Here is a 21,395-nt window from a genome sequence, read left to right as displayed (position 1 = left end):
TACCTACTTATTGTCCATGAAATAAGTTACACATTAAAATTACAATCAGAATGATACAGTTAAGATATATTACACTGACCTATGAAATTTATTAACAAAGTTTACAAATGTTGCTCTCCCATCCAGAATCCAACCCATCTATACACATTCCTCTGCCTTAAACATCCAACATATCCAGTACACGTCGACAGATAAGCCTGCACTAAATAGAAACATGTGGGCTAATGCTTGCTGGAATGGAGCAAGAGAAGTTTCACAGACAAAAATATATATATATTTAAGCTACAGACGGAATGTATAAACTTACCCTTACTTCCAGAGCAAACTACAGAGAAGTATTGCTATTGTCTTGAACTCTAGATAACGAGTTGCTTCCACATTTATTTCTATTGCCTGCGGTCAGTTCCCAGTTTTGCAATGGGGAGGGTTTTCTTCTCCCTATCTATGTCTGTTCTACCTCCATTAGCAGGAGCCTGAAGGAGAACCAGCCACCAGCACTGGTTGTTTGAGCCACCTCCAGGTTCTGAAGGATCTGGCACAAAGCTGAAGCAGCTGCCCATGGCAGAGTGGTAAATATCTTCTCTGCTTTGCCTGGCCAAGAGCTGAAATACAGGTGGTCCACAAAATCCATTTGTCAATAACAATCTCAGAATAATTGGAAGTCCATATTCATCCCATATTTTCTCTGGAATCCTTACAGCTGTTCAAGCTCAAATAAAGTCATAGAATCTCAGAAACCTTTTTCTTTATCAGCATTTTCATCTAATCCTAAGGATTTCTACAGTTTTAAAGATTTGGGGCGTATTTGAGAGCTGTCCAACTTGGTAACTGTGATTATTAGACTAGCAGGAAAAAAATGAAAAAAAACAGATGGCACTCCTTTGCCTCTTCTGTGTTTTGCACAGAGCTGACTGTGGTTGCAATTCTTCATCTACAGAAGATGGGGGGAAATAAAGGATGATGTTGATTCAGGCAGTATCAACAGTTCATCTGACACTTCAGCTGCTGAATGTAGCAACAGGAGCAGCCTCAGAATCACCAGGAACATTTTTCCATCCCCGAAGTCTTCCTCACAGATGCAATTCAAACAGCCACATACAATTATACGGGTGAGGATTTCAGAGTTCTCTGCTATTAACTTGCCTTTGCATGTATGTATTTTGTGATGGAGGAGCTGAAAAGGAAAAAATATTGCCGCTGCAAAGAAATGGCACCTTAATAGAGTAATGGATGAATGAAAGCATGTCGCAAGGGGAGTGGATCCAGTGAGTAAATATTAAGCCATCACTACCAAATTATATGAAGGCTTGCTTTGATTTTGTTTTGGTACAGGAGGATTACATAGCACAGAGCATCTGCTTTGGAATAAGAAGATCACTGCTTCCCTGGGGCTCCTGTAAGCTTAGAAGCAAGTGCATGACTAGCTCAGCACAAGTCTTGTTGCAGAAACCCTGTCACCTCACTGGTGTGAGGCTCTAGCTCCACAAGCACTGTCTGTGGCTGCCTGCCTCCCTCCTACTCCTGAGAGCTGCATCCCTTACAGAGCAGCTCCCAGAACACACACCCAGCTCCCAGGAAGGGAAACACTACAGAGATGGGATTTGATCTTTAGCACTGACAAGGAAATAAAACATGGAATCACACAGAGTAACATACGAACACAAGAAAAACAAGGCTGCCCTCTGTGGCATTTTACAGCATCAATACAGGTGCAAACTAAAGAGTTCTCCAGTAAGGACCTCAGGCATGGGCTGCTCCTGCTCTCTTTCATTTCCAACTACCTGCATGCAGCACACTTGCTTGATCCTCACGGATCAGACAAAACCCCACATCTGTTTGTACAAGTACAGACAAGCTTTCCAGAGCACACATTTCCTGCATGCAGATAGCTCGTGGCGTGCTTGCATTTTGCATGCATAATTTGAATCTCCCTACTTGCTGTTTTGTGCTCTTGGAAGTCAGATCACAGAGCAATGACAAAGTGGGCCTACAAGGCACAGGGAACAAGCAGTCTTCCAGGTGGTCAGGGCCACTCTTTGCCCCTAAGGAGCCTTGGGCTTTAACTTGTCAATGCCTTCCCCAGCGTTCCTTTCCACCACAGAGGCCAGTTTCCATCCCCCCTTACCCACCTCCTTCCACAGACTTCAAAGCAAAGCTGCTTGCCAGAATCCCCTCTCTTGGAGTCCTTCTGCTCTAAAGAAGCTTAGCAGTCCTTTCTGCTGAACTGAGTACAGCTTCTTATACTCACGCTTCATGAAACAGCCAGGCCTTTCAGCAGTTTGGCTGCCAGGTCAATTGTGTATTTGATTACTCTTTCCTATCAGATAATGAGGAGGAATCTATTAATTACTGTCTCCACGTATTTCAGCTTTACAGATTTGCCATCTTTTCAGACAATACTTCTGTTCAGCTTTCACACTTTTTCCTCTCTGTTTAGGGGTCAACCATTTGCAGCTTTCCAAAAGAAAGTTGTGTGTGGCAGGTAACGAGGGAAAATTGATTTGAATGAGCATGATTTGCTTCTCCCTGTGCTCCATCAGAAATTCAGCCATCCAATGCCATTCCTAAACAACGTGCCTCACCTGTCCTCAGTGACACCCATCGATCTCAAGTCCGTATTATCTAACAGTTTAAATATATTTACCATCAAAAATTGCTTTTCCTTGCAATATCTGTAAATGTTTCTATAGTCAACGGACACTAAAAATAATTTATTCTGTTTTGTCTGTGTGTGTGTTTCCATTAGGTTTGCTCTTAGTGTTTAAACAAGCAAATTTCATTTAGTCTTCTCTCACAGATCCCATTTTCTCATTTAGACTGAGAAATGACTCCCATCCCCAAATCCAATTAGCACTTTACCAAATACCTTTAAAGTCAGCAACACATCAGTCGTTCAGAACAGCACAAAGGTTGGAGAGCTCTGGTACTTCTGCTTCTTTCCAAGACATAACTGCACACAAAGCATACACATGCTAGGGGACACCGGGACATGCCAGTCACAAGCATGTGAGAAGGGACAACTTTAATGTTCCATTCTTCCCTGTGTTTCTATTTCCACATGAGATCTCTGCTGCTCCAGGTTTCAGGCCTGCTCATGCCATCCTAGTCTCCAGCAAATTCATAGAATAGAATCACAGGATCCTTTGAGCTGGAAGGGACCTTTGAAGGCCACGCAGTCCAACTGCCCGCAGTGCACAGGGACACCACAGCTGGATCAGGCTGCCCAGGGCCTGATCAGCCTGGCCTTGAGAGTCTCCATGGATGGGGCACCCACCACGTCTCTGGGCAGCCTGTGCCGGTGCCTCACCACCCTCACTGTGAAAGACTTTTTCCTTATATCCAACCTAAATCTCCCCTCTTAATGCTTGAGGCCATTTCCCCTTGTCCTGTCACTACAGACCCTGCTGAAGAGTCTGTCCCCTTCTTTCCTGTCGCTCCCCTTTAGATGCTGACAGGCTGCCCTCAGCTCTCCCCCTGCCTTCTCTTCTCCATCTGCACAGCCCCAGCTCTCTCAGCCTGTCCTGTAGGAGAGCTGTTCCATCCCTGGCATCATTTCTGTGGCCCTCCTCTGAATGCGCTCATGCAGGTCTGTGTATCTCAATTCAATCCCAGACTATCTCATGCTATACTCCTGGTACTGAAGATACCTGCTTATCAGTTTTCCTCTCTGCTCTTGGTAAATCATAACCTGGAAACGACCAGCCATTTCTTCTGAGTGCCAAGAAAACAGCTTCAGCAGAAAAATTGCTCAATTCACTTTGTCAAACTGAATTTGCCAGCATGCTGCCCTGCTGGTGCCTGTCCAATGTCTGAGGCTGAGCTATCTGCACAGTTCAGTTCAGTTTTCATGGCAGCTGGCCTTCCCTACTGCTTTCCCTACTGCTTCTCCTTTCTCCTGAGCTCATCCTGAGAAAACCTACAGAGCCACAGAAGGGTCCTTTGGGCAGCCATGGCACGCTGTAACAACAGGGCAGCTCATTTAAAGGTGAACAACTGTGGTTTGGGATCAAACCTTCATTTCAGTTACTGGAAAATACCCATATTCACAATTAGAGAACTGGTTCTTGCTACTTTATAAAATCTGCATTCTAGAATATGCTGAAAATGGAGTCCTTAGATGAACAGGAAGTGAATGCCAAACAATTTTTATTTAATAGAACAGTTAACTGCAGGAAATTCATTGTAAATGAATTACAAAAATATTCTCTGGTCAGAACAATGTAAGTCTAGTAAAAAGCCTGCAGTTGCACCAAATTGCTTGCAATAAGAAATTACGGCTGTCATCCAATGTGATGCAGTAATTGTCAATGATACTGTCTTTTCCATAGCAAGGACTGAAGTTCATGTTTGTACTTTGACTCACAGCTGAACTTGTGTTGTATAAAACAGACAGGGAAACTCTTGTGGAACTTTCCTTCCCAGCTTTCTGAAGCTAGAAATAAACTGGAAAAGGTTGAGCTGGCAGCATGGTTCTGTGCAATACTAAAACCACAAAGTGAAAAGCAGACATCTCTTTTCAAAGCAGGAAGCAAAGATTGCCAGATGGAGGCTATACAGTTGGCATCAACACTCGTAGTATTTCTGCTGGTTTTAAAGTGCCTTTTTCTGAGCCCAGTGAGAACAGTTCTTGCCTCAAGCAGGCAGGCAGTCATACCTCCAGTTTTGCTATAAGTGCTTATAATAACAGTAGCTCTGCCACAGTTATTTAGGGGAAGGGCTCTGCAATTATTACAGAGAGCATTAGCACTGGACCTTCGAGAGGACTGATGCTTAAACACAGCTTTGAGAGCTACCAGCAGACACTGTGGCTGTCAACAACTCCAAAGGACAGAGTACTTAAAGCAGAGGTAACATGGTGCAAAATGAAGGGTCCACAGAAAGAACCACCCAAGGTCACAGACAGTGACTGCAGCTGTCAGAGCTGTCATACCAAGCATTATTCATTCAAGATTTTGAATCTCAACTAAAAAAAAAAATTATATAAAAAATCTTGAAACTTTCTGGAAAATCACCCCCATAACATTTTCAGACACTTATTTTGGCTACTGAAGAACAGAAGGGGAGAGAACTACACAGCACTTGCAGTGTGTGGCATGATTGATACGTAACAGTCAAACGTACATCAGAGACATTTACGGAAATATTTGAGACATTGAGATATACGTGGCTGAGGGAACACAAGACTGATTAGAACAGAAAATAGTTTGTTAGAGATGGGTTGAGTTAGATGTTGCAGAAAACTTAAAAACAATACCCAGCAGGGACTCCCGGTGAACACAGCAGATGTTGGGCACGTTTTGCATTTCAGAAATGTTACTCTGGTGCTTCAGGTACTTCTTATGAAGGACAGAGAGGAAATTTTACCATATTAAGGTTAAGAAAGAGTCCAAGACCCAGAAGAGCTGAGCTTGCAACTCACACTGTCCCCAGAGCAAGAAATCATACAGTTTCTATCAGAAATAAATGCTCCACCACAGAAGCAAACAAAAAGATGAAGAAGAAAGATCTCATCTCACAGCACTGGCATCTTACTTTGGAACCTCTGACGTAGTCAACATTGGGCTTTCTTCAGTAATGTGGTCAGGTGCCTGTGTCCAGTCCAGCTCCTGGATAAAATGTCAGCATACCTTTGGCACAGGCATGGGGGAGGACAGACCCAAGTCTGTTTTCGAAGACCCCATTCCAAACCACAGATGTATCAGGGTTATACTCACAGTTAAGACAAATCACAGCGGCCATGGCAGTCTTGGATAAACAGATCCTCATGGTGGTCTAAAGGCAGCAGAGCCCACGGAATAAGCTCATTATTAGGATAATACAAAAACAGCTTCATATCATCCAATTGTCCTTGTCCCTGCTGGTTGACAGATCCATGTGATCCTTTTTGAAGTGCCTTACATAATCTCATCCATAATTCTCTGGACAATTTATTAGCAGAGTCCTGAGGATACAGCCTGACAGGTTAGCATAAAAGAACCTGTACTGAATCCTCCCTGAGCTGTCTATCTCAGCCATCACTGGAAGCAGAGTGAAATTTGAAATCGATTTGCTTTTCTAAATGGGAAAAGCGCCGGTTTACTCCTCATTGCTTTTAATGCTGAAAACAGTGCTTTTAGGGCCTTGGTAGAAACGCTCTGTCAAGTGCTCCTGTCAAAACGCAAGTTAGTGCTAGCGTATAAACCATGAGAATGGCCTTGGTGGCAAAGATTAATTGGTGTGGTTTCTTTGGAAATACAGCCCTGTGCAAAGTGTAATCCAGCAGAGGCATCCGGCAGCCCAAAGCAGCCAGGCAAAGCACACAGAAGAGAGTCCCAAGAAAACTCAGTTTTGAATGAATCAAGCAGGAAAGACAAAGGATTGTAATGCGCGAGTTCACACTACAGCTACAGCTGTTTCCCTGGGTCCGAACACTCACAAGTGTGCTTCACTCTGCTATCAGCTTCATTCCTTAGCTGGGAAGCCTTCCAGCCAAATCCCACATTCTGACAATGAACAGCTCTCTTCTGTGAGCCTCAGTTAGGTTCATTCATAAGCTGCTCTTAAAATGAGTTCTTCACGTAGTCAAAAGGATTATCATCCTTAGGAGCCCGTGACCAATCTTAGAAACCTACGTTGGTTGTAAGTCACCTCCAGTGCACAGGGCACTGTTCAGACCTGCATCTAGCCCTCCTGGTACCACTAGAACATATTCAGCAAGCCACTGGGGCCTCAGTGCCATGTCTCTGTACAGTGATGGCAGATTTATCTTCTCAGTTCAGCACTTGAAGAACTGATGAAAATCGACGCGTAAGAGATTGGTATCATCAACATTTGTGCACAGTCAAGAACGGGTTAAGAGCAGAACTGTATGGCTCTTCCTGTCAAAAGTCTCTTTTCAGCTATGCTACTCACAATGCAAAAAGAGAAAAGAACACCTCCCACAAGAGTCTGCACAGAGATGAACACTGGCATTATACACGAGGTCCCAGAATAATGCAAAGCCAACTTAGTCGATTCAAAAGTCACAAGCAACACTGAAACAATACCTTTCTGGTATGCTATTCATTAGTGTTATAATCCTACTTAGGAGCATGGCTGATTCTTGGGAGGGTACCTAATGCTAACTTCCCAAAGCTGTTGTTGGAGGTATTAGTTACAGAGCGGGACTGGCTCTGCCCTGGGATCCGTTCCTGAAAGCACATGGATTGCTGTAACAGCCTCTTGCTGCTAGTCACAGCCTGGCTAAGAACAGGCTGGGTGTTCCCCTGGGAAAGCAGGTGGATTAATTACGTTCGAAAAGTCAATTAATGAAATTTGATTTCACTTTCCCCCACCTATGGATTGCAAGAGGAAATAAGAATTTTCTAAAATGATACTGCAGCGTGCCCTTCTTGAATCACCATCCACACTCCACTCCCAGACTTAAATTTTACTGATATTAAGAAAATAATAGACAATGAAACTGAGTTTTGCAAACAGCGGTACACACTGTCCTTTTATTTCAGTTCATAGCTCCACAGGTTGTTAGTGGGTTCAATGATATATTCCAACACAGTGGTCTCCATTTCCCCAAACTGCCTAATTCTTCTCATGAAACAGGGAGCTTTTACACTCTGGGGAAAAAAAAAAAAAAAAAAAAGATCATGGCAGTTCAGCTTCACTTTTTAGCATATTTTTCCTTCTTACAATGTATGTCAGAAAACCAGCCACGCTGCCCTAGTCTTTAGAATAACAATTCATATGTGCATATATATTTAGAGATAAAGCAAAACTACTACTGCAGAATGCATCTAGGTGCCCAGTGAAAGCACACACCTTGCAAAATACTGGGCTTTCTTTTGCATTATATATTATGTGGTCAAACCACGAAGATATGTTGATGGGAAAGGTACTACCATATATCCTGGGCCTGAAAATCCATCTGATATCTACTGTCTCCTTTTCAAATGATATCTTGGCATTCACTCTTTGACAGGGTTGATAACTGCAGGACAAGGGGAAATGGTTTTAGGTTGAGGGAGGGGTGATTTAGGTTGGATGTCAGAGCGAAATTCTTTGCTATGAGAGTGGTGAGGTGCTGGAACAGCTGCCCAGAGAGGCTGTGGATGCCCCGTCCATCCCTGGAGGTGTTCAAGGCCAGGTTGGATGGGGCCCTGGGCAGCCTGGTCTAGTGTCAAATGGGGAGGTTGGTGGCCCTGCACGTAGCAGGGGGTTGCAGAGTCATGATCCTTGAGGTCCCTTCCAACCCTGGCCATTCTGTGATTCTGTGATTTTTGGCACTTTCTTGATCCTCTACTCTGTCAGACACATGGTGTACAGAATGTCATGGGAGAGGTTAGAGAAGTCATCAAGTCTGTCTTCTGTTCAACCTCTCGCTGCATCTCACAGTAAGCTGCTCAGTTGCTCTTACCATAGACAAAAATGGCAGTGAAGCTTACACTGTCTTCTCACTTGCAAAGGGCTGTTTACTGTGAGGTGGTGACTGAATCTGTGGCCACAAGAGAAAGTTACGTAGAACGATTTCATGAAATTCTCAACAAATAAATACAACAGCAGTGAAAGGGCAGGAGGATCAGTGAAGAACAGTGATCTGGAGAAGCTAAGCCTCGCCTGATATGTTACACTGTCACTCAGCACAACTCAGAGCAACTACGTGGTGACAGCTCTGTCACAGAAAGGGGCAAAGAGTGTGCAACAAGGGAGCACACCCACCTCCTCCCCAGGCAATGAGCTGACAAAAAAAGCCATCCTCAGTCAGCTGTGGGTGTGAGGGGAACTATTCAAGGAATTCCACCTTCAGTGTATTAAACACACCCATCAGCATCTAACTTCCTCAACGGTTTCCCATTCAATAATCTCTCTGTACGATTAATTCAGCAGCTTTTCTTGGAAACAAGTTTCTTCATCTCACAGAATATCTTGGCTTAACCCTTGCTTTCAAGAAGGTCAGCTGCAATATTCAGAGTGCTCTGAGTGAAATGCTTTGTGCCAAAGATAGCAGTGTGATGCGTTATGCTTACAAAGGCCATGCTCAGTGTGAAGTGCTTATTAGTTGGGATCTATAGGCAACCTGTCAGTAGTGCAAACCACTCAAAATAGCAAAAGGCATATGCTTGAGTGTAAAAGGATATGGCTCACTGGTAAATTTAAATTTCAAATTTCTCATCAACAGGTTGTCATTTAACTTTAAACACTGATTTTGGCTAAGCACAACAACTCTGACAGCTTAAAATTTTCCTGTTTTGTGTCAGAAAAACACAGAAACTTGACTGAAAATCAGGAGTGTCACAGACTTATGTCATAAAACAACACAGTTGGATTCCTGCTTTGTCAGGCTAAGTAGAGGGTAAAATCCCCCACAAATTTATGCTGGATAAATACTCCAGACAGATGGGCCAGAAAGTCCTGCATGGAACACCCAGTATTCCCAGCTCAGTAGATGCAAAGGAACTGAACAGAAAAAACTCATGTGTTTCCAAGTGCCAGGAAACCCCACAGTAATGTAAATCAAGAAGGGCTACTGAGCTCGCTAGTACTGCACCTGAAGGGTAAATGCACAGATGGGCTCCTGACCAGCTTCCAGGCTTTAGCAGCTGCTGCCACAGAAGTAAGAGTAGAGGAAGAACAGAAATAACATCTAGAGAAGTTTCCTGGCAAAGGATTGTGAGGATTCAGACAGCCACCCCCACAGTCTGCCAACCAAGATAATTTGCACAGGTCATCCAGTGAACTTGTCCTGTGATGCAACAGGGGAGGAAAAGAATCCTCCTTCCTTCCTCTTCCACTGAAAAGGACTCCTCTCCCTACCATCATGGTTGATTCTTCCAGTAGCAACTCATTACTGGAGAGCATAACAGCCCCATACTGCGTGAGCACACAATGAACCAATCTGACTCACCGTGTGTTAGCATCAGGGATTTGTAACCTCACATTGCTGAGCAGTGGGAAAGGGCATGGAAGGGATTTCTCACAGTTGAGATTCTGCTCCAAAACTATTAAAAAAAAGAATAAAAATACCAGCTCTCCTATTCTGATTTCCACTGAGAAATCTCAAAAGGAGTGGGAAAAGATATTCTGACATCCACATTCCACCCAGACATCTCTGCATGGAATTATTCAGTGCAGAAGTGCTGCTTGAAGCCATACAAAACAAAAACACAGCAACTTGACTGTTTTCCCATGCTAAGAATGAAGGATGGCCTTATCTGTTCTAAGGGTATCAGTCCCCAAGGGTATCAAGATCTCTTCAAGATTATCAGGAGTTTAACTGTGCATCAAACTGAAAACAGGCTTTGAAATTTAGAATAAATTACTCCCAAATGTGACAGAACTAACTCTCCTATCAAACCAGCCTTACTGGCATCTTGGCATGGTTAAAAACAGGGACAGTTTAGAATTACTGCTGTTTTTGCCTTTATTATTTAGAAATGCACTTCTAAATAATAGAGAGAACTTCTCCATAAGAAGAATGGATTTTACTGTATATGACTGTACTGTATTTCATGTTGAACTGCTTTTTTACAATGCAATTGCTCACTGTTCTTAATGATAATTTGCTAACAACCTTCTGCTGCACTGATAGAAGGAGAGAGAAGAAGGAAGGGGATAAAAAGTACATTAAAATAGTTTGATAGACGATCATAAGCATTAAGTAACCTGAGTTCAAACTTCAGTAGCTGGAGGGTGTTGAAACAACAGCTTAGGATTCCTAAGTATGCCAGTATTATTCAAAAATAATATGCCTGGATCTTTTGAATTTAGCGCGTGAAAATCCTGTAGGATAACAAGAAGTTTGAGAATAACTGCTATAATTGGGTACTATAATTGAAATTTTCAGTTTTTGATGACCTTCAGTGTCTCTGCTGAGCACCTCCTAATTGCAGCAGAACAAAAACTGTATTTGCAGTGTCCCTCTGCTGCCTGTCTCACATTTCTGATGGAGGCAGAACACAGATCTGTAGTCAATAAAGAGTACTTAGGAGTCTGCAGTTCACAGCCTGGTCTCCAACACTACTCGGGTCAGTTACTCATGCTGTACCCACCAGCTGATGTTACAACCTCACAGGAAAAACAAACACAACAGCCCTCTTCAGGTAACTCCTGAGGTAGAGAGCACGGGTTAAAAACAATAATTTGACCATAGGAATAAGATTGGTCGGTAAAGCTGCATATCACAGATATTATGTACAAGCATCAGTTTATAAGCACATGTTTTGCGAGGCAGCTTTTCACTGAAAACTGCATTAGTCAGTTCTGTGTGGGACACCCACAGTTAAAATGACTTTCAATATCCCATGGTTTTCACTAGCTCTGACTTTTGAAAGATTAACAGCACTGCGAGCTACACCTGCTCTGAAACAGCCCTACTTCTGCAGAGCAGTATTGTCCATAGGTGGAACTTGGGTTGGGTGAAACCCCGCACCAATTCTTTTGTAAAATATGCACGTACATTACTACTTGTCTGAGCACTATTAATGCCTCTTCCATACTTAGATCCCTAACCAGAGGCCTAGCTACAGCACCATACAGCAATACAGATTGTAAACAGCTGCCAAGAAAAAAACAAACAAACAAACAAAAAACCCAAAAAATCCACCTGAAAAATCAAAGGGGAGTAAGCCCAAACACTACAGCACTTTATCTCTTTTCCCTGTGGATTCCCAAGGGGAAGCTACACACCACTCTGCCTTCAAAAGTAATTGATGCAACTTGAAGTTTTCTGCTCCCAGCCGTCCTTTCCAATAGCGAGCTGCAGGAGGGCAAGATACTGCTGTACATCAAGATTGAAATCCGTGCATCTAAGTTATGGCAGTTTTATCCTGACTGACAGAAGAATGTAAATCCAGATCCCATGAATGACAGAAATGGACTGATGCCAGGGCACAGCTCCTCATCATTTCTAAATCCTAACTAATGAATAAGTAATACAACACAAATCCTGCTGTGGTATCTTGCAATGCATTGTTTGTGTTGTCTGAAATACACTGAATAGGATTATTTGACTCTTGCTTTCCTCAGTCTCTCACAAAAAATTATGTTTCTCAAGGGGGTCCTTCAAATGGTCACATTTCCAATAATGCACTCAGGAGCCCTCCAGAACAAAATAAGATGAAGCCACAAAGCTTCCCCACAAATGGCCATCAACATATCCCTGCTGTTCCGTCAGATATCAATACAAAGGATTTATGAACAAATTCTGTCTGAACTGATGCCCCTCCTCGCCTTGATTCAGCCAGGTAAAAGCAGAGAGGCAGTTACATTTGCTCACTGCTTCAAAGCCTTGTATCTTTCCTTTTAAAAATCAAACCTCAAGCGTTAGAGATGCTCAGTCAGCTACTGAAAAACACTGCTCTAACCTATGACACTAGACACTAATAATTAGCATGAACATAGATGAAAACACTTCACAAGGTGAAAAATACTGTCTTGAGATCCCAGCACAAGGTTCATTACCTTATCATTACAGCTACTGAGATTTATCATCATTACAGCTACTGCGATTTTCAGATCCTCATGCAACTGTGCAGCTGGTGCAGAATGCATGGCAATGTCATGCCCAGCTGATTCCTGGTGATTAGACCCTTGCAGTGGTCCTGTTGCTTCCTCAGCAGCAGCCTGTTTCCTCCACCTGTCCTGCCACAACATTCTAGAAGACATTCCCAGTTACAGACTGAGGAAGGAATGAGCTTTTCAGGAAATCAAAGGAATATTTGGCATTGTCCTGATTCAGAAGGTGGGAAGGAAATTTACAGTTAGGATGGCGGTCAAACAACTCCAAACTGCATGTTAAAACTGAGGAAAAATAAACTTTCATGTGAAAACATCCATTGTAGATACGCACTTCCCCACAGCTCTTTCTGAATAGCTCATCTCAGTACCCTAGCATGACCACCACAATGACACACAGCTCAGGGCCCAAATGCTTGTGGTTCAGCCACTGATGGTAATCCCTGCTTCCCAATTAATGCCAAGCACTGGCAGCAAGGCTACACCAAACACTTTTCTGGAGATAGCTTAGCCAGTCTCTGCAGTTTTTACAGGCAGATGAGAGAACTGTGAGGAAGCACAGAGGCAGGCTGCCTGGTCACAGCTAAGGAGTGAGCCATCCAATTGCTGTGCACATTGGATAAGGCTTTTCCCTGTCAGAAGTTTGCACTGCTCAGTCACTTTCTGATCTCGTTTTGCTTTAAAAATGGAGTGTTTCCCTACAAGTGGAAACAAGAAAATTAACGAACACAGCATGATCCAGTTGTGATCCTTCTAGCTTAATCACAAAGCTATTCTTAATAAACAGATTCCTTTTTCACCACTGACTCAGAGAGGGGCTTTGGCATGGCTCTTGGGGAGCAAGGACCCCGTGGGTGCCCTGAAAGCCTTTTCTTCCATTACTGATCCTATGGCACATTGCAAGTTGCCCTTTCATTCTGAGATGAGTAGTACTGCATAGTGAGGATGACTGCCTTAAGTTCTTGCAAAAAGAAGCAGCTAATCTAGTTTCAAACCCAGAGGAGACAGATTGCAGTAAAATGGGAGACAAGGGAAACCAAACCCTTGCCTATGCTTGGAGCTGAAGGAATTGTCCACCTCTTGCTCTCAATGTACACAAGTTGGCTCACCCAACCACCTGATTTAGACTCTATCAGTACTTAAAGGGAGCATGTAAGTAGGAGAGAGACTCACTTTCTATGTAGCCTGACAGTGATAGGATGAGGGGGAATAGTTTTAAACTCAAGGAGGGGAGATGTAGGTTAAACGTTAGAAGAAAATTCTTCACTCAGAAAGTAAGCAGTCACTGGCACAGACTGCCTGGGGAAGCTGTAGATGTACCACTCCTAGAGGTGCTCAGGACCAGGCAAAAAGAGAAAGTGCAAGGGTATCTTGTCAATGTCTATTAGTGCCAATAAATTACGAGAAGGTCCCTTCCACCCCAAGCCATTCTATGATCCTATCAATCTATGAATAGCCCCCTGCAGATTACACTGATCTCTGAAATTAGTAACAAGCCTCTGTTGCTAAAATTAGGAGCAGAGACTCTTATTACTGTAACATACTTTGTCAATAGCCCTGAGAAGGGATGTATTTTTAGCTGTGCATTTCAGGCAATTCTTGTTGCAACTTGATTGTGCCCCCTTTACCATTCCATTATGACCCCATAAGAGCTCCAAAGTGAGCCCATAGAGCTCCATAGTGACCCCAGGAAAGTTGAAAGTCCATTGTTACCCCATAACAGATCCATTATGACCATAAGAGCTCCTTAGTGACCCCTTAACAGTCCTGTTGTGACCCCACAGAGCACCAAAGTGACCCCACAGAGCTCCATAGTGACACCATAAAAGCTCCATAGTGATCCCATAACAATTCCTTAGAGCTCCACAGTGACTCCATAACATCTCCATTGTGACTCCATAGAGCTCCATCCATAATGACCCCTGAACAGTTCCATTATGACCACATAAAACTTTATGTGACCCCATAATAGCTCCAATATGACCCCATAATAGCTCCATAGTAACACCATAGAGATCTATTATGACCCCACAGAGCTCCTTTGTGACCCCTTTACAGCTCCATTATGACCCCATAAGAGCTCCAAAGTGACCTCATAGAGCTCCATAGTGACTCCATAACATTGCCATAGAGACCCCATAGAGCTCCACTGTCGCCATAACAGTTCCATTATGGCCACATAGAACTTTATGCGACCCCATAACAGCTGCAATATGACCCTATGATAGCTCCATAGTAACCCCATAGAGCTCCATAGTGACCCCATAATAGTTCCTTTGTGACCCCAGAGAGCTTCATGGTGACCTCATAACTATTCCACAGTGACCCCATAACAGTTCAATTATGACCCCATTGGGCTTTATGATGACCCCATAACAATTCCATTCTGACCCCATAGAGTTGGATAGTGATCCAGTAGCAGCTGCATAGTGACACCAAAAGAGCCTCATAGTGACCCCGTAACAGTTCCATTATGACCCCATAAGAACTCCATAGTGATCCCTTAGAGCTCCATTGTGACCCCATAAAAGTTCCATTGCTACCCCATAACAGCTCCATTATGACCATAAGAGCTCCAAAGTGACCTCATAGAGCTCTATAGTGACCACATAACAACTCCATTATGACCCCATAGAGCTCCATAGTGACCCCATAGAGCTTCATAGTGACCCCTTATCAGTTCCCTTGTGACCCCAAAGAGCTTCTTAGGGACCTCAAAACAGTTCCATATAGACCGCGTGGAGCTCCATAGTGAACCTATAGTGTTCCAGAGTGACCCCATAATAGTAACATTATGACCACATAGCAGCTCCATGGTGACCCCATAGAGCTCCATGATGACCCTATAACATTTCCATTATGACCCCATCATAGCTCCTGAGTGACCTCATAGAATTCCATAGTGACCCCATAACAGTTTTATTATGACCCCATAGAGTTTTACAGTGACCCCTGAACAGTTCCATTATGACCCCATCAGAGCTCCTGAGTGACCCCATAAGAGCTCCATAGTGACCCCATAGATCTCCATAAAGACCCCTGAACAGTTCCATTACGACCCCATCAGAGCTCCATAGTGACCCCATACAGCCTCCATAATGATCCCTGAACAGCTCCATTATGACCACATAGAACTTTATAGTGACCCCATAACAGCTCCATTATGACTAAAGGCTGAGTGAACTGGGTCTGTTTAGCCTTGAGAAAAGAAGACTGAGAGGGGACCTGATCCAGGTCTGTAAGTATCTGAGGTGTGGGGGGCAGAATGGAGAGGGCAGGCTGTTTTCAGTGGTGAGTGGAGACAGGATGAGGGGGAATGGCCAGAAACTGCAGCATGGGAAGTTCTGCACCAATGTGCGCAAGAACTTCTTTACAGTGAGGTGACGGAGCACTGGAACAGGCTGCCCAGGGAGGTGGGGGAGTCTCCTGCTCTGGAGATGTTCAAGACCTGCCTGGAGGCCTACTTGTGCCACCTGGTGTAGGGAACCTGCTCTGACAGGGGGGTTGGACTCGATGATCTCTGGAGGTCCCTTCCAACCCCTACGATTCTGTGATTTAAAACAAAATTGTCAAACATGCATGCTAACATTTAATCAGTGAACAAAATATGTGACACAATAGTGTCCTGCATTTGAAGCTTACAGGAAGATACTTTTTGACTTAGTTAAAATGTGTAAAAGGTTATTCAAGAAACACATCTGCTGCATACAAACATGTATTTTTCTGTCACTAGCGTTTAAAGATGAAGATTGTAGTAAGTCCACAAATCCTAACACACAAAGAATCTGGTGCCCACCTCCAGTACAGGCAGGTCTTACATCTCTGAAGAGACACTATCCCAGTAGTCCTGTCTCCTGTCTAGAGGTAATAGAAATCCTCCAAGCAAAAGAAAATATACATTTGCTACCTTCAAAACAGATTTAATAGTGTAACATGTTAACACCAGGACTTTTGGCATCATCATCACCGCTTCAACACATCCATGACCTCATTAAGCTTGCAGCTTCTTGTCTGAGAACCAGCCTACTCGAGGTGAAGGACCTGCTTGGTATATGATGGTACTTGGGAGAGAGGAGCAGAGCCATGGGATCTCTCTTGAGCCATTCCCTAGGATATCTCTACCCAAACATGAGAGTTTCTGGCTCTCACAAAACCCTTTGTCGCAGGTATCCTAACTCCATGTAATTTTGTTATCCTACCTTGCATTCACCCAGTCCTCCTTGGTGACATCAGCAATTTGGTATTCATCACTTTTCACTTGCTGGTTCTCTTCAGGATACAGCGTGCTGTCAGCCTGAGGCATGTACTGTTCAGGGTATTTGAGTGACTTGGAAGAAATGAGTGGATAATGGTAAAGCTTCAAAGCTATCTGGGATATTCAAAATAAAGGCCAAGTGTTGTGAAAGGACCTTCCAAGGCCAAAGAAAAATAAGAAAAAAAACCCAGAAACTAAATTACATATAAGGAAATGTGAAGTTGTATGTATGGCAAAAGGCATATCTAACTTTACACACATGACCAAGGACCAGTATCGTATCACCTCTTGGTACCATTAAGATCAAATTAGCAAAGGCAAACTCAAAACTAAACAAACCTTCCACACTTCCCGCTGTCAACTAACGAATTCCCTTCTACAGGACATTGCAGATGCCATAAATATCTATGAAAAAACGACACACAGTGGATTATAAAATGCAGAAATATCACTTCTAGACCCACGTGGGTGAGGCACACCTTGGCCCAACCTCTTACAACCGCTCATCTCTTTTCACCCAGTAACCCTTAAGAACAAACCCAACACTCCTCCACACTCTTCCTTCCTGTACTTCTTCTCCACGACATTCCCAGTTAAAGCCACACTGGTACGCATCGGACAGGAATTCTTTGCAGACCCTAACCAACACAAAACATTAACTGTGGGAGGTTCTTCTGCAGCCCTCTCTGCATTTCATACAAGGTTTTGAAAAGCGTCTGTAAAGCCACCTTTCCTATTTTGCTTACATGCACAAAGAATATACAGCAATCTTTCATTTTCATTTCTCAATTATCTATTTTCTGCAGCCTGTAAATGACTACATTAAGACACATTCAGCCAAGAACATCTAGCTAATGCATGGATTCAAGTTGTAAAATTGGCACTGCTGCAAACGTTATTTCACAAGTACTGTTCAGCCAGCAGAGCCATACAAAAAGAGCAGGCTTACCCTTTTCTTGATGATGCAGATATAATTTAAAGAAAATAATTTGAACACTTAAAAATAAGTGTTATTTTTCAAAAGATAACCCTGAGATAGCAGAAGGCAAGTTCTTAAAGGAGTTTGTAGAGAGTTAGCTGTGCATTTCCTGCTGTTATTAGCACAAATCACATGGTTGAATCTCTGCATAATGCTTTGAAATTACAGCTGTTAATGTGCTCCTACAGAAAAGATGTGATGATGGAAGGGGATCTCATAGCCAGCTGTCACATCTCTGCAAGACTGAGGGAGGACTGTGGCTCCATCCTGAGCCACAAAAGCAGGTAGAAAATTGTGACTCTTATCTTAGCAGATCTAGAAGAATTTTTGAGGCCAACCATTTTGCTTTTAATAGCCAAATCAGAGCTACAGTTCCTAAGAAGAGCTGCATCAGACTAAAGAAACTGTATGGATTAGGGCTAAGGAATGGTCTTCATATTCCAGCACCAGTGAGGGGTCTTGGCAGAAGCAGTCTCTTAGGAGTACGCATCTCTAACTCACTGTTACACCCTGCGGAAGGATCACTTCAAGGCCTCGTGATTTCAGTCAACAGGAGTTACTCTGCACTGCACCCCTTTTAGTAGGCTAGTGATGAACAGCAGATCTGAAATCACCTGTCTCTTTGGTGAGGAAATTCAGAAGAAACTGATAAAATAGTTTGTGCAGACAGCGAAAACAAAATATTTCTGCAAGCAACCCTTGAACTTCCATTGTGTCTGCTGCAGGAATAACCTGTGATATAAATAAGACAAGCCTACCATGCTCCAAGTGCTCTGGCATGTTAAAACACAGTAATCCCTTCCAGTGCATAATAATTGAGAACAAGCTTGACAGCCATAGCAATTGATAGAACAGGGATGCCCATTCTCCTATGCTCAGTTAGCTCTCAAGAGGAAGAAATATCATGAAGTACATTTGAAACCACTGAAAATGTGTTTAATGGGATAACCTAAATTATTGTACAGACATTTTCAGTAATACCATTGGAAATTCAAACCAAACAGAAATAAACATAGCTAGTTAAGCTTTGTCCTGCTGAAAACCTAGGGCAGGAATACAAATCATGCAGCAAACATAAGAATAGGTGCTCAGGGTCCAACTACAGATTTACCTAACCTTGTGTTTTACTTTCAGGATTAATCATAAATTTAACTTACTCTTTTCTTAAGTAGAACTATAGAATGTTTATTTGCCTGATACACAGTCCTGGAATCAGTTGCCAAAGGATTTCTAGAAGCTGTATCTGGACCCTCAGGCTTCTTGTTACTGACAGAAACTCTCCCCCTGAACCTGTCAGTTTCTTTTTTAAATCCATTTCCAGCCTCCACAACAGCCTCTGGCAAGATTCTGCAATTATTATTATGAGATGTGTGAAAAAATCACCTCTTTTTCATCTGTTTCAAGCACATTCATATTACTGCATCGGTGACATCTTCCAGTCTCTTTACTGTAGGAAGTGGCAGATCACCTCCCCACTCACCTCCTCAGCAGTGGTGACACTGCACACCTCTGCCCTAACTTCATCCCCACACTCCTTCAGCTGTCTTGCTCTGTATAAACTCTACTGCAACATACCATCTTCCATGTTTCTGATGAGGTCTTTGCAATACTCTGAGCTCTCACTCCCCTGTACCCTGTTCTCTCTTCACTATTCATGTTATTAATGAACCAAGCATTGCATTTCCTTCATTTGAGCATAAAACTCAGCTTCTCAATCTCAATAAAACTCCTGATAGCTGATAGAAGACAGTTTACTCCCAAAGCCTGACCCACAGAGCAGCACTGTAAAGTTTTAGGGGCACAGATTCATCCTAGGAAGGGGAACAGATGAAATCTGTTCCTTGCCTTTCCCCAAGAGATAAGGGGAGATAAGGTGGTCATCCCACCCTGCTACAGAATGGTGTGATTTCAGAGGAGCTGCACTTCAATCATACGGGCTACCATCAGTGCTCAAGAGCTCTTACAAAAAATATCCAAGGAATGTAATTTTTTTTCCAGCAATTCTCCAATTACTGTTTTACCCCTGAGTAAAGAGGCTGGTGACCTCAGGAGGCAACACTGCAATCAAACTCAGAAAAGGTTAGGCTGTACTTGTTTCCTCAAATTAGACAGTGCTTGTTAGACAAGGTTTGATACAAGGCTTAAAGACAAACTTGTTCTAAGCAATCAGGTGAACATTAACTCACCTAAAGGCCAAAGCCAACCCGTTGGGTGGCAGGCAGTGAGAACAGTCAAGCTGCTGATCTCTGAAGCAAAACTGAAGCAGAAGAGCTTCCTTTTATTTGAATGACTGCAGGAAGGTCTGCTGAAGCATCATTTAGTACAGGATCAGGACTCGCTTACCACCTAGGAAAAGGAGGCAGCCTAATAATAAGAAACAATTTTGCTTCTGCATTTAACGTAAGTCAGAAGCAATTCTATCAAAATTAATGTGTAGGTTCTTTAATAAATTGTTTGAAGGGCCTGTACAGTTACCTGTAAAGGAAGTTTCTAAGAACAGTTTAGAAATGGAGTCTTTGCATTCAAGCATTTACCTCGGCTTCACTGTTCCTAATTTCCCAGAATCAGGGAGATGATATTTGAACATCTGACAAATGGACAGTGGACAAATGGACAAATCTGACAGCGGACAAGATTTTTCCAGCTCCATGATTCTGAAACATAGAGAAATTATAGGCAACTATAATGAGTGAACCCATGACAGTTCTGGCGCTGTACTTAGAGTATTATTTAGGTGACAACATGCTTCTTGAATAGTCAGCGTCTATCACATGGTAAATGTAAAATACTAAATATCAATACTCTGTGATCAAGTCATGCAAGAAATGTTCCTATTATTTGCAAAGCACCGGCATCTTTTACTGTGCTACCGATTCATACAGGTCATGCAAAAATATAGAAAGATAAAGTACAGTACTTAACACATTAGTAGTCAAGTGACAAACTGGTGTCTTAATAGAAATGTAAAACCTTAAAAATGATCGCTCACATTTAATGGTAGATTTTCTATCATCATAAGTCACTGACAGGAAAGCACGGGAAAAGGAAAATGCAAAATTTCACTTGGCATCTCAGCTCAGCCACGGTTCCTCCGCTGATTGAAACAGAAGGCTGTCATGGCCAGCTAGAGTTTTATGGAAAATTGGCCCAGCATTATTTCTTCAAGAGCAGGAGCTTCAAAGAAAATAACCAAAGGCATCACATTCAAGTGCAGCAACTGTCATTTCTCTCCCCACAAAAAGCACTCAAACAAATAGCAATATTAGCTGCAGTAAGTTTCAGATGCGTACATAATAAGAGCATAGAAGATGAATGTTGTTTACATATAGTATAGTAAAGAATTCATCAATGCAAATTGCACGTAGATCATTTTACTAATACAGTCAAACTTTAATATTTACCAGTGCAAACAGCTCCACAACAGCCAGATGGATCTGCAAGGCAGCTGCTTCAAGGAAATAATACCTGCAGTTTGTGAGTCCTCCTCAGTTTATATATATATGAATATAAATTCATATATATATAAACAAGTATATAAACACTGGCAAGTTCCAGTGGTTACTTTAATCTGCATGTGCAGGGTTTCTGCCTTACCTCTGATATATTCATGGGCTAAGTAGACAAGCTGAGCTAGTCTAACAGCAGCTGGAGGAGAATCATACCTACCTTATAGCA

General features: G+C 42.8%; 1 long non-coding RNA gene across 5 annotated transcripts in view; it reads right to left on the bottom strand.

Annotated features, from left to right (window-relative positions):
• Window positions 1-21,395, bottom strand: part of LOC125697563 (uncharacterized) — a 435,416-nt gene that overhangs the window by 139,473 nt on the left and 274,548 nt on the right. For 3 of the 5 annotated variants that reach the window (XR_007378850.1, XR_007378849.1, XR_007378852.1), the window contains exon 2: window positions 20,255-20,374. The exons of 1 other annotated variant lie outside the window; for it this stretch is intronic. This is a non-coding gene — a long non-coding RNA (uncharacterized LOC125697563). Of the gene's footprint in view, window positions 1-20,254; window positions 20,375-20,709; window positions 20,845-21,395 lie in introns of those variants that run through there. One more of the 5 variants, XR_007378851.1, reaches the window with a different exon arrangement.

This window comes from Lagopus muta, chromosome 9 (assembly GCF_023343835.1).
Source record: "Lagopus muta isolate bLagMut1 chromosome 9, bLagMut1 primary, whole genome shotgun sequence".
In the NCBI taxonomy this organism is placed as follows: domain Eukaryota; kingdom Metazoa; phylum Chordata; class Aves; order Galliformes; family Phasianidae; genus Lagopus; species Lagopus muta.
Note: the sequence above shows the minus strand (reverse complement) of the source record. Positions and strands in the feature narration are given on the sequence as shown.